A 14273-nucleotide genomic window follows, 5' to 3' on the forward strand; every position below is an offset into this window, starting at 1 on the left:
GATTTTTAATATATCTCCACACATCGAGTGGCTTTTCACTAGTGCTCAGGGTTGGCCTAATTAGTTCCATTGGGAATCTTTATCCTGGATTTCAGTGTTAGGTCAACGTTGAGTGCTTTGGAAAATCTCACCCAGGTCAGGCACTGGAGATACACATTGTTCCTCTGGTAAATTAGATTTAGCATTTTTTCCAGTGCCCAGAAATGTGCATGCGTGTTCATGTTCCACACTAACACTTCGCTAGGAGCTGGCTGTGCTCCATTTGAGGCTGTTTTTTTATTGTGGACATTGAAATTAAAATAAGCTAGAGTTATTCGTAAGAAAAAGTGACCAAGGAAGACTAACCATAATAGATGGTAAAAATAGATTGCAGTAATAGAATAGCAAGCAGTGGGTAGTCAGATATTTTAAATATTTTCACACCTTTTTAAAGATGACCACCTGTAATCTGATGGGGCTGTCTGTTATAATGTTGTTATTCCTAACTTGTGAAAACCTTTGAAATCACACTCCCTATTATTATGTATTTATATTTAGGTAGTGTTTGCTAAACATGATGCCATAATGTAATGCTGGGTTCATAATTACCCCCACAGTTGCCAATGGCAGGAATAACAGGTGTGGTGTACATGTTTATATATTTTATGGCAGCATCCTCACCAGGCTCTCACCCACTCAGGAAGCAAGAAACTGAAAACTAGAGGTTCAGGAAATAGCATATTGTATTGCATGTGTGTAGGGTGTCTTCTGTAACCTTTCCATACTGATGGAAATACAAAATGGGAATCAGGAGGTTTCACAGGTGATTTTAAATCCCATCTCATTGATGGAATATACAATTCTCTCTCTCTCCTCAAAAAAAAAAAAAAAAAAAAAAAAGATTGACCATGGATGTTTCTGGAGTTTTGTCTCGTGTCATATAAATCTCATCCTTAAAGGAACAGACATTATGAAATAACATTAAGAATCTGGCATTAGACTTCTAGATTTTAAAATTAAAGGTGACCTTCCTTCCTTGAGCCAAGATGTTATGTCTAGGCTGGGTATGCGCATGCTGAATGTTATGTAAGAATATGCCTGTTAACTGGGATCCTTGTAACGTGTGGATACAGTGGGTTGAGTCAAAAGGAACTTTGCCCATGCTAGTCCTTTATTTTTAAGCAATTTGGAAAAATTAAAATCAGCGATCCACTTCTAAACAATGCCTGAATAAGTAGGCAAATTATTCTTTTAGGCTTGTACCGTACTTTGAAACTGCGCATCTATAAAACTCCTATACCTCTTTAAAATGTCACTGCTGTTGGTTAGTACTGTCTTTAGTCCATCCTTCTTAGGGATGCAGGCAGGCCTCACCAGTTCTGCTGTCTGTTGGCAACAGTATGGTGGGTACTCAGAGCAGCAGGATATTGAGCCATACTGTTCACTTTCTCCTACTACTTAAATGTGAGGGTGGCTTTTTATTCAACATATTTTAAAAACTGGTTGTGACTTGGATTCTAACTAAAACCACTAGAAAGTTACAAGAATATTAGGTGGGCAGAAAGGTTATCATCTGTGGCTAAGACACATGCTCCTCATATTAGCTGCACAACATGTACAGCTCGCTCTCTTTATTTTTAAACTGTCAGGAACCTTTTAGCACTGCTTGTTAGGTAGCTCTCCTGCTGCACTGAGTTGGTCTCTTCAGAAGTTGTACTTACTGCCAATTTGAGAACAGACAGGGTTGGCAATAGATAGTTAAATACAGTTGTCAGGTACCGTATGCTATGATTACACTTGCCTTTGACACATAGTCTTGTAGTCTGAAAGTGGATCTACAGGAAAGGGGAAATTCCAATGCTAGAGCATGGGTCCGCAGTGAAGTCTTCACAGCTGTGCTGAAACACTCTGTGCTGAAACCGTTTTGTATGCTGTAATTAGTCTCACAATATGGTGTGTTGTGCAGGATGGGAAACACTGCCAGGGAAGTGGGTATTTCTCAAAGAAGTGTAGCATGTATTTAAGGTCTTCCCTGACCCTGCAGCCCTGGCCAATGCTGGACTTCCAATTATCCGTGCTTCTTGGGAAAACTGTAAAGCACAATAGGAACATAAGATTTGCCACACTAGGTTTCTAAGATGATTGATATGTTGCTTCTGGCAGTATGTGATGCTTGGTACTTAAGAGGAAGGCAAATCCATAATGCACTTATTCAATTATTATTGTACATGGGAGGATGGGCATCCCTTTCTGTCTTCTATTTTCTGATGGTAGAGGTACTGTTTAGTTAACCCTGGCACAAGTGTCTTTGAAATACTCCTTTTAGTGTTCCCTAATTAGTTTAATTGTACTTGGATTAGATTAAACTGTGAATCTAACTATGCCAAAATGCCAATGGCCGCCTGTAGATGGTGCTGTAATTACAAGTTCAGATAAAGTTGCAGGCAATGTGGTGGCTGAGACCTCTAAATATAAATGAAAGGGAGCTTTGGCTGAGGAGCTGCTCTAATGCACTATGAGCATTGTTGGGATTCCTTTGGCTGTTATACACTCTTTTATAAGGTGCCCATCCACTGTAGTATGCGGCTGCATTGTATGTGATCTAAACAATTGGATACGTTTCCCCAAAAGGAGGCTCTGTGTTCTATGTATCTTACAAGCTAACAACCTAAATTAAGAAAACATCAGCCAGGAGACTGATTGCTAGAAGAGAGAGATCCCACTACCTGTGGGATGCTTTAAAAATGGGCATTTAAAAATGCTTTTTGCCATTTGTGCATATCTTTAGTAGGCACCTGAAAAACCAACAAGTTATAGGGTTGAAAGCTTCCGTCTCACCCAGGTGTTTGACTCTCTGATGGCAGCTGTAACTTCCCAGGCGAGGGAGTGAGCCTTTATCCCCTCCCAGCAAGGGGAGCAGTGAACTGGAGACTGCACAGGGGCCCCTGAAAATACATGTAGTCCTGATTTCTGTGACTCCCCTTGAGAAACAGCCAATCTTAACTATGAGCTAACTGATGATAATCTAGAAGTACGTTGGGTTCATTTTAGCCTAGTCAGTGACTCATAATTCACATTGTGCATTTGGTTCAACAATGTACATTGCAACTTTTCATTAAAAAGGAGCTATTTTGATTGTTATGACTTTGTGTGGTACATTTGTTGGCTTCTTGCGTAACGCCCACACTAGAAGATAAGTATACCCAGACAAATTGGATTAAACTGGTGTTAATTTGAAATTCATAGCTGTCCCCCTTTCCTAAAGAAGAAAAAATCTGAATGTTAGGCTGAAAGCTATTCTGAAAATTACTGTACAAAGTTGTGAATCTTTGAATTCAAATGCTGGTACATCTTAAAGTACATACCTGACATATTGCCTTGTTTTTAATGAAATTTTGTGTATCTGAATTAGAGATACAAACCCTTAAAGGTACATAGAGAAAAATGGAGTTCCAAAAATAGTAGGACTGTAATTAAAAAGAGAGAGAGAGAGAGAACTTTTTTCTATAGAGGCCCAAATGTAACATTTGGGCAGATGCATGTCGAAGATTGAATTGAAGTTTATTTGGAGCTGCTTGTGTCTCTAATTCTGAAGTGGTTTCAGGAAGAACACTATGTGCCTTCTTGGGAACTGAGTCAGGTCTCAAAATAAATGACTAATGAAGTAATACAGTACTAAAGATTTCTTTTTATCAGATTTGCACAGCCAGGCTAGTGGAGAAATCTGTTGCTTAACGGCAACCAAGCAGAGTGCAAATTATTCTATTTATTTCATTTTCGTTGTTGTTGTTGTTCCAATACAGATTTGAAACCCCGCAGCTGTATAATTTGATTTGGAAGACAGAGAGCCAGTGTCAGGTTTAAGAAGGTTATATTTTCTCAAATCCAAATTGCAGTTGGTTACTGAATCAAAGACCATTTATCTCTGACTTCACTCTGCAGAGAATGTAACTGTAGGGACTGTATTACAGGCATCTTAAAAAAGCCTGTCACCAGGGAAAAATCACTTCTTTCCCTCTGTCCTGGGGTATGTCAATATTTTGGTCAGTCAATTTTCTTCAAAAACAAAACAGAAAAAAATCCGCTTTCTCAATCAAAGGCAGGCAAAAACACATTAAACTGTGAAGGGAAACTTCAGCTGTTGCATCCACCCCCTTCCGTTTTCATTATCTAATCAACACACAGCTGCTTAATCACTTGAGTGCCATTTAATGGACAGTATGTACGTATAGCTACTCAGCTAACTGACATGGTTGTGGTTTTAAAGGGACCTAAGCTCAAAATCTAGTCAATTTCAAAAAAGTTACAAGTAGCTGGAGGTCCTGCCCTGACTCCCTCTATCAGTTTACTTTATTTTATTGTTGTAGTTTCTCAGACTAACTTTTCTATTTTAAAAATGTTTTATTTTTAAAATGTGTTTGTCTCCCATGTTGCTGTGTGAAGGACATGCTGGAGGCCATGGTTTGTTGTTGGAAGCAAAATTGTCTATGCACAGGAAAGAGTGAAAATAACTATACAAAACTGCTAAGAGTACAAAGAAGAAAAATATAGATATTCCTCTTTTTTTCTGAGTTATAGTAATCTTCAGTGACTTGTAATAGTTGAAAATGTTTGACAGAATTGTGCCCTTTTTTAAGGTTTATGGTGTCCCTTGTTTAATAATGCTGCACAGAAGTAGCAAATAAAACTTTTTTCTTTAGCCTATGGGAAATAAACTGCAGGAGCTCTGCATTCTTAAAATGTTGTTCTTGTAATTCTGTAAAGGCAAGCATTACAATCTGTTTGGATGAGCGTTTGAATTAGGTTTTGTAACACCCTCTTAGCACATGGAATTCTGAACTTAAACCTGGCTTTGAATAGAAGCTGGTTTTCTACATACCCATGTGTTGTTTTGTTTGTTTTTAAAATAGTTTTTCTTTTTGGGGGGGGTGTGTGTGCGGGCGCATGTGATGTGGCTTTCACTTGGTTTACAAATAAAATGGCTCATAATACAATAAACATGGGGTTTACAGACTCCTTACTTACTGAAATCAATTTTTTAAAAGGCTACCAAATGATATTCCCCCCCCCCCCCTTAACAGTTTAGGTTAGGTTCATGGTTTAAAACTATGTCCTCTGTTTACTTATTCTTTTTTAAGTAAATTATAGTTTAGGATTAAGAATCCCATGAATTTATTTTTATATAGCAGTTGGCTGTTTGCTGTCATAAATTCCTGTCGTGTCTATTGGCAGTTTCCCTCCTGTAGCGGAAGATCATTATTACTTCAGACAATTTCAACTAGTAAATTGTGTTGGGGTGAAATGTTTTTTTGATTGATTTATGGTTTTATGGCTAGACATTTTGTTCCTTTTTTTCTTTTAACACAAAGTCCTTTCTTTTTCGTTTATACAAACATCCAGCGGAGATTTACAAAGTCCAGTTTCCATTTGGAGCTTGAAAGAGTCTGGCGTGTTGATTTCTAGGAAGTGTGAATCAGGACTGATGTAGTACTTATTTTGTTGAAATTCTAGTATGTGTAATACCTGTCTGTTTTCATGAGGTAGATTATACAGCTGCATCCTGTTCTCTGCTTTGCATACTTTTCTGGACACTGGATGTTAGCAACACCTATGTAGTGCAAATGGCTTGTAGTAAAATTCCACTTGATAGTAAACACTTGGGTGGTAGCTGAGGGGTGGTTTGAAGAAAAACAACTTCAACTTTAAGAAGGTTCCACTATATTTTATAGACTGCCATTTTTTTCCGTGACAACATATGTGATGCCACATGTCTGGCAGTGGCTTTAGACAGTCTGAAAAATCATCAAAGTACAGAGGAATTTAAAAAAAAATATGTCTGCAACCACAGAACATAGATGTAGAGAACATTCCAGAAAATTGCTTCACAGCTGAACATTGTCTTTTTATCGTGCTTGTAATGATTGCACAACATTTTTCTAAAACAAGAGCCGGAATTCACTTCTGTACATACGGCTGTTTCAAAATCTGGATAAGAAAAGCATTTCATAGTGGTGACTAAATATTCTGGATTCTAGGCACATGGGCACAGGCTTGTAATCTGTGCATATTGTGGCATGCTTCATTTGCCTGGGTGCATTGATTACCATCATTCTCAGTCTGGGGAGTTGAAAATGTTAAATGAAAGCCAATGTTTTCCACTGCTCACACTAATGTGCTGGATTGTGTTTGGGGAAACAACAGATTTGCAAGAATAAAAGATGCAGAAACAAGTTCTGCTTTTGATCAACTCCAGAATTCACAATTATTTAGCAGAGTTAAATATGAGGTCTGCAGTCTGTACTGGGTCCTTTTTGACTGGACCCATTGTGAACTGGGTATTACTGTGTGTTCCTGCTTAACGTTCAGTACATGGTAGTACAGGGGCAATGTGTTGATTCAAGGGTGGAAGGGACAGCCTTGTTTTGTTCAGTTAGGCAGATCCTTACAGTTTCATATTCTATTAACTTGGTTTATATAGTCACACTTGAAGGGTATGTTAAGACCTCAATTTTTTTCCTTTTTTTTTTAAACTTGTTTGTAGTTGCTCCTACATTACAGATTATGCCGCCATGTTAAATTTTCAGATAATCTTTGCAATGATAAATAGCTAAAAACAAGTAACCCCCCTCCCCTTTTCTTGAATTCCTAAGCAGCTTTGTGCCCACTTGCAATGGCTGTACAAAGTAAAGGTTAACAGCTTTTTGTATTCCCCACAGGAAGCAATTTCCTAAACAATTTGTTAACCAGATGATTTGGTGGGCCATGGAGCAGGAGAAGAGAAGAGTGCAAGAGAAAGACACACAATAGGATCTGGCGGTTAAAAACTGAATCAAAACTTTTGGTCTCACCCATTTAAAAACAGTAAGTTAGAATGTGGGGTTTTTTTCCGCGTGTTTGTGTTCCTCTATCTTAGGCAGTGTTTCAGAATTAAAGGTATCAGATTCTGCAATACTGCCCCATATTAAATAAAACAACCCTTTACTATTGTCGCTAGATAGAGCAGGGAATGAAACCCATCGCTATATCACATGACATCTAAACTTCTGTTCTCCAATTGAGAATATGCTTGACTTTGAACGTGTGCATGAGTTTCCATGACTTCAGTGGTCCTTAAATATGTGCTTAAAGTGAAAGTGCATAAGTGATTGCTTAATAGGTATGCACTTCAGTGGATCGGTGCCTATTCAGGAGGGAGATATCTACACTGATGTAATTTGATTATCCCTTCCTTTGCACCTGTTGTGTCTCCCGCTCCCCCCCCCCATCAACATTAAATTAATGGCATATCAGGATGTGTGGTACATCAAGTAGCATAACATCTAGATGTACAGACCATCTAGAAGCTGCCAAGTAATTTATCTTTCCACTTGGCTTTAATTTTTAGGACCCTCCGGGAATACTTTTTGACAGTCTGACATTAAACCTAATGATATCCTAGTCCTGTATAGTCAAAGTGGTGGTAGAACAGGACCTGGTTAGGATGTGAGTCTGTCAGAAATGCCAGTTCCTTTTGTCTTAGATAATTAATTCCCTTCTTTTGGCCAGAATACACGTGGTCCCACAAAGAAAAATGTCAGGCTTTGACATCTAAAAGCCCATTTACAAGACTGTTTGCAAGAGTCTGTTTCTCTCTGCCAGAAGACTTAGTTAAATGCTCAGTGAGTGGCAGATTTTTCTACCATTGCTTGTTTCAAATTAATGGAAAACGTGGATCGTAGCCAGCTAGACTGGCTACGTTTGTGTCTCTGGAAGGGCTGCTATAAATTGCAGATAAGCCTGACCAAAGCACATCCTCTTTTATAGCTAAAGGCAATTTCACTAGATAAGGGTTCTCAGGCTCTCTCATAACATGGGCCACGTTTTAATAGAGAATCTTGTGAACACCTTCCCTTTCGCTTGCTGTGACGCAGACCACCTCCCCTCCCATTCACAATTGTGTAACATCCTTGTGGTGACGACAGTAATTGCTTACATAAAAAAGTTATACTAAGGATGTACTGAATGTGTTTTTAATAGTCTCTTAATGTGATTGAGCAACTGGAAATAAAGAGAGCCAGCATCTATTGACCAACCAGTTCTCGGCAGACAGTCAGCAACTGCTGCAGTCCTTTGGCCATGGTTTCTGCACTAGACAGTTGATCATTCTTGAGATTAGGCTGGCCTGGTTGTAGAAGTTGGTATTCAGGATTGATTTAGTAAATGATCTCCTTTAAGATTCTTCTGCCCCTGGTTTAATTGGTTTTGGTGATGGGAACTGCCTGAACATTGGCATTATGTAGGCAATAAGGAAGTGCTTATTCTGTTGTGATAGGTGCTTGTTGGAACTGTGGGAGAACACAGCAGTAACTTGTGGGCACGTGGAAAAATTGTCCAGTAGTTTAGAGCGCAGAACTGCGAGTTGGGACTTTGGGTTTCTGTTCCTGGCTCTGCCGTTGGCTCACTTGTGTAACGTTTGGCAAGTCTCGTAAATCTTTCTGTACCTCATCGTCCACACCAATAAAACAGGACAATGTGTAACTGCTGCTTTGGGGAGTTCTGAGGCTTTGGGGAGTTCTGAGGCTTTGGAATATTTGTAGAGACCTTTTGAGATCCTTGGACGTGAGTGCGGTAGAAGTGTTTATAGTAGCTGTGTGGAGAGAGAAAAAGGCTACCTGCTTGTTGGCTGGGGTAAGTACCCCTTTTTTGGGGTGCAGTAGGGTTTGTTTGGTAGCTTTTTTGTTGTTGTTTGGATTAATATCTATAGCTATAGCTGAGCTCTTAAATACCGAATAAACCTTAGGGTGGATGTCCCAAGGGAAAAAAAAAATCCTTCTCAATTAAAACAAAAAATGAGATATACAGGAGTGGCTTTGCCCTAACTGCTTCTTTGAGTGTATAGTGCACAAAATGTTTATAATTTTAAAAAATACATAGTATAAAGATGAATATCACTGGGAAAGAGAGCTCTCAAGGAACACCGTCAATCTAAAATGCAATCCGTTTTTAAAAAAATGTAGATAATTTTGCAGTTATATCTGCCACTAAGTCCCTCTGCTGAGGTTTCTGGCTTTAGGACATTTAAAGGTTGTTATTTTTCTTTTCCCCTGTTGCAGCCTGCGAAACCCACAGGTAACGGGAAATTAACTAAACACAACATGTTTTTTACTTTTCTGTTTGTTTATCTCATGTATTTAACAACACTGTCTCTAGTCAGTTTCCCGTTAGCATGAGTTCAAAGTCATGTTCACCTTTAAAGGTGGATGTGTCCTTACTAAATGATTTCTCTACTTAAACTCGGAAAAATCCATTTTCTGTTTATAAATCCCTGAATGAATGATTTCTCCCACTGGTTTCTATTAGCCTCAACCCCAAAGGCAGTGGGAAAGTTTCACAATTGTAACTAGTTTAATAGATCTGTTTTATGTCTAAACACAATTGCTTTTTAGTTCTACGTCATGCGTTTCCTTGATTACGCATTGCACAGCAGTGCAGCTACCAAAATAGAAAAATGATTTTAAGGAAATTGCCAGGAAATATTTTTAAAATGTCAGGCAATTCCTTTCTCATTGGGGGGTATTGTAAAACATGTGTCCTTGATGGAGAAAATTGCCTTATTGTCAAAGCCTCAGCCAGTTGCGCAGTGAGTCCAGAAGAGCCTGGTGTTGTCGCAGGGCTGTCTGTAATTACACAAATTCTATCCTCCATCCTTCTGACCTTGTTGCCAACTCACTGTCATTACTGTCTCATGCAGCTTGCGAGACTTGGTGTTTTTCTTAAAGCTCCAGCCCATGGGGTTCTGCACATGTGTGAGAATCTCATCTTTCTTTCTTCAACAAGGGCAAGATTTTAGCCCTTTTTTGTCACAGTGAGAGCCATGAAAAAAACCTTCAAATACACCCTAAAGGCTAATAAAGAGCCCCACACTTACGATGTTAAAAAACGCTTATGATATATAATAATTTTGGCAGGGCCTGATTCATGATTTTTGAACACTCCTCCCCCTCTACCCTCCCCACCCCGAGTAGTGTGTTTTCTCAGGTAATGGCCATGTCATATATCTTTATAAACAAGAATTGTTTGCAGCAATGGGCCTAGCACTCCAACAGGAAATCCAGCTTACCAGGTGCATTGGGCCCTGTGCATCTCTTCTCTGCTCTCCCCATCTGAGCTATGTGTTTAAAAGACAAACTTACTTTAGTCTCTCTCTGAGGCCTGTAGTCCGTGAGCAGTGGAAAGCGGAGGAACATGGAAGAGCCAAATGAAGGAGGTGGAAGTGGGAAGAGGAATAGGGCAAAAAGAATAACATGTGGTGAGATGATTGAGGGGAAGGAAGGCAATATTGCCAGCCCTCAGTGTACAAAAATCATGAGTCAGTACCCCCGCAATTGTGCGATTGGCTTAACAAATCATGGGTTTTGAAACCAAAACAAAAAACATGGGGTTCTTTTTATTTGACTTTTGGCTTTTGAACCTGTCTCTGCACAGCTGGGGATGTGATTTCCCAGCCCAGGTACTCAGACTTGCACTAGCTTAGCTTGACCTAGCACACTGAAAATACCAGTGTGGCCGTTGTGTTCTGGACAATGCCTCCGGCTAGCCATCTGAGACCAAGCCTGCCCAACCCCCTACGTCCAAGTGTGGGTGGCTAGCCCAAGCTGCCACCCATTCTGTAGCATCGATACTGCTATTTCAGCACACTAGCTCAAGCTAAGCTAGTGTGACTCTGCCATAGAATCATAGAATATCAGGGTTGGAAGAGACCTCAGGAGGTCATCTAGTCCGACCCCCTGCTCACAGCAGGACCAATCCCCAACTAAATCATCCCAGCCAGGGCTTTGTCATGCCGGGCCTTAAAAACCTCTAAGGATGGAGTGTCCACCACCTGTCGACATGTGTTGGGAATCACTCCTCCCAGGTGCAGTGCATATGTACCCAAGGGCACACTTAGGTCATGTTGTCAAGCTTTCCTCTGCAGCCGTGTGGGTTAAACCTATTCTAAAAAAAAGCTGAGCTTTTTATGTAAGCAGAGGATTCCAGGAATTTGAGCTTAAATAAAAATACCAAGTGTCTTGAGACTTGTTTTACTGCGTGTGTCAGCAACACAGGGAACAAGGAAAGACATTGACAGGACAAAAAGGGGGAGCAGTGGGTCTTAAAAGGCAACAAGCATGCAGAGATTTCAGGATGTCAGCTCACTGGAGCAGGAACTATACTTCCCGGCACGTCTGTACAGTGCTGAGCATATTTTGGATATAGATCTAAATTTTTTTTCAAAAAATGAGATGGACCAGAAGGGTGGGCAAGAAGAAACAAAAAGGAATCTGGGGTGGGGCTGCTGCTTTTAAAAATAGCTTTTGGTTTTGATTTTCCAAAGACACAGTAAATAATCCTCTATGGGAAACGGTTGACATGTACTGTGGGCCTAAAGTAATTTGCAGTACAATGCACAAAAAGGTTAGTGTTCTAAATAACTTTCTCAGCTTGTGGGCCCTGAAACAGCTCCTCAGTGATCAGGCTTATTTGGTTGATGGATGAGGGGGAGTTTGCACATGTATGGTTTTCCATACCTTGTAAACAGAAATGTCTACCTTTTAGGGAATGAAGGAGTTTTCTATGTTACTTGGCATCTTTATCACTAAACTTAACACACGTGCTGATCACCTTGTGTTTGGAAGCTTTGTGGTCACGAGGACACTGGGCTGGTCCAAGCTGAACTTTTTGTATGTTTTTCTAAAATGGGTTCCTCTCTAAGATCCCGGAAGAAATGGCTAGTGTATCTCTGATGGGGGTAGCGCTTGTGCCTGTCTGTTACGGTTGGTCAGGAGGCTGAGACTGTCATCCATGCCTTTGTCACCTCTCCGCTAAGCTTCTACTGTAATGTGCTACTCTTGCAATCTAGGGATGCAGAACACAGCTGTCTGTTAGCTAACCGGAATGGGACACTTGGGGCGCACAGATCTGGTGCTCAGGTCTCTGTCTTGGTTTTCTGCTCTGCTTGGGTTCCATTTCAGCACGTCGGTGGGAATCTTTCAAACCCAGAATTATCTGGAGTTCATCTGCCTGAGACCGTCTTTGACTTTTTGTCCCATCATAACAGTTGATTATCTAGCATGCTCTTGCTGTGGGTCCCTGGTGTTAAACCTTCCAGGGCCATTGACAAGACTCATCTGAGGGCGTTCCATGGCATGATACGCTGATTTGTGATGTCATACTGTTGCCTCAAAACATGGCAGTGATTGATTGACAATGACAGAACATAAGGATGTGAAACCAGGATAACTTTACACCTCTCCGTGACTCCATGTAACTGAGTGATTGTGTATTGCTAAACAGATCCTCAAAGAATTAACAAGACTGTTAGTAGCTGAAAACCCATGCTTGTCACACAGGCGTAACTTGTATTTATTAAAAGCCAAAAATGGCTGCAAACTTAAATTGGACGGGAACAGCCCACCAGCCCTACTGATGATTGAACCTGGTGATATTCTAAACAAAAAGAGCTCTCCACCATGCTTGTAGCTGTTTCATTACTTCAGACTGACTCATTTTAGGCTTCCGAGTGACACTCCTGGAATCCTACTATGTAGACTGCAGTGGTGATGAAGTCATATTGGCTATTCAGAGGAAGCCTTGCATGGAGAAATCTGGCTTTCATTGACTGTTTTAAAAAAAAGTTGTTCCCAGTGTGACGGAGCGATTCTGGCGGGACCCAACTGAGAGTGCCAAATCAGGACCAATTGCTTAAACTGGGCAGTCACAGCCCTAGGCTGGGGTTTTTCCACCTCTACACAAGCAATTTCCTTAGACACTCCAGTCTCCCAGCATCACCACCAGTGCACTCGTCCTGGGGATGAATGGTTATGAAAACCAACACCCCAATAAAAGAAAAAGGTTCCCTCGATCCCAAAGGACCAAGCCCCAGACCCAGGTCAATATACACATCAGATCTTACCCACAAATCACGCTGTTGCCAATCCTTTAGAATCTAAAATCTAAAGGTTTATTTACAAAGGGAAAAAGGTAGAGATGAGAGGTAGAATTGGTTAAATGGAATCAATTACATACAGTAATGGCAAAGTTCTTAGTTTAGGCTTGCAGCAGAGATGGAGTAAACTGCAGGTTCAAATTGAGTCTCTGGAACATCCCCCGCTGGGATGGGTCATTCAGTCCCTTGTGTAGAGCTTCAGTTTGTAGCAAAATCCCTCCAGAGGTCAGAAGCAGGATTGAAGACAAGATGGAGATGAAGCATCAGCCTTATATAGGCCTTTCCAGGTGTAAGAATCTCTTTGTCTTCACTGTGGAAATTTACAGCAAGATGGAGCCTGGAGTCACATGGGCCAGTCCCTGCATACTTTGCTGAGTCACAAGGCGTGTCTGCCTTCTCTCCATGGGTCCATTGTGTCCTTAATGGTCCTTAATGGGCCATCAAACAGGCTAGGCAGAGCTAACACCAGCTTGTCTGGGAGGCTTCCCCCAGAAGCACAGCACAAACTTGAAATACAGACAGCATAGAGCCAACATTCATAACTTCAACTAAAAATGATACAGACATATAGACAGCATAATTATAATCAGCAACCCAGAACCTGGTCTTAGACACCTTATATGACCCCCTTTACTTAGGATTTGGTGCCACTACAGGACCTTGGTTGCAACCCATGTTCTATATGGTCCCCATTTATATCAATAACGTCACACCCCCAACGCAAAATTGATGCAGGAAGGGATGACAAAACATCGCTGACTGCATCCCAAGAGCCCCCTTTCCTTGGGTCTGTCTCACTACAGCTAGTGTTGGGCTAGAGGCCGTACCAGTGTATAACCGAAATGGTTTATCAAAGTCATGTTCAATAACATGAATGAATCTTTTTACAAACTTAAGGTATAACTTGGTTAGCTTTTGCAGCATGGTTCCTGTATGTTTCAGGTGATCTTGCCAAGAGCTAAAGAAAACAGCTACTTTATCCATACCAGCTTTGGCCAATGTTTTGAACCCAATTAACATTAAACCAATGTAGATATTGATGTTGTTCATAGTACAGGACTTTCGGCATTTAGCCATGAACGCAATATGGTAGTGTGCCTCCGTTTCCCCTTTCATACAGCACATCAGGTCTGGAATGTATTTTCCCCTGTGAAAAGTTCCAACACTGTTTACAGGCATTAACTGTGAAACATCTGTATAGCAAGGCCCTTTAACATAAAGTGGGTTTTCATGTATTCCTTTCAACATGTTCAAGGGATTTTCCAAAAGATTAGGCACATTATACATTGTTACAGTTAGCATTAGCAATAACAACAAATTGATTGCAAGT

General features: G+C 40.5%; 1 protein-coding gene across 3 annotated transcripts in view; it reads left to right on the top strand.

The window, feature by feature from the left end:
* Positions 1-14273, top strand: part of FKBP5 (FKBP prolyl isomerase 5) — a 55728-nt gene that overhangs the window by 10905 nt on the left and 30550 nt on the right. For 2 of the 3 annotated variants that reach the window (XM_045013512.1, XM_045013511.1), the window contains exon 2: positions 6696-6840. The exons of the other annotated variant lie outside the window; for it this stretch is intronic. The gene's annotated coding sequence lies outside the window, so the exon portion shown is untranslated. The remainder of the gene's footprint in view (positions 1-6695; positions 6841-14273) is intronic. 3 annotated transcript variants of the gene reach the window in all.

Source organism: Mauremys mutica, chromosome 4, assembly GCF_020497125.1.
Source record: "Mauremys mutica isolate MM-2020 ecotype Southern chromosome 4, ASM2049712v1, whole genome shotgun sequence".
Taxonomy (NCBI): Eukaryota; Metazoa; Chordata; order Testudines; family Geoemydidae; genus Mauremys; species Mauremys mutica.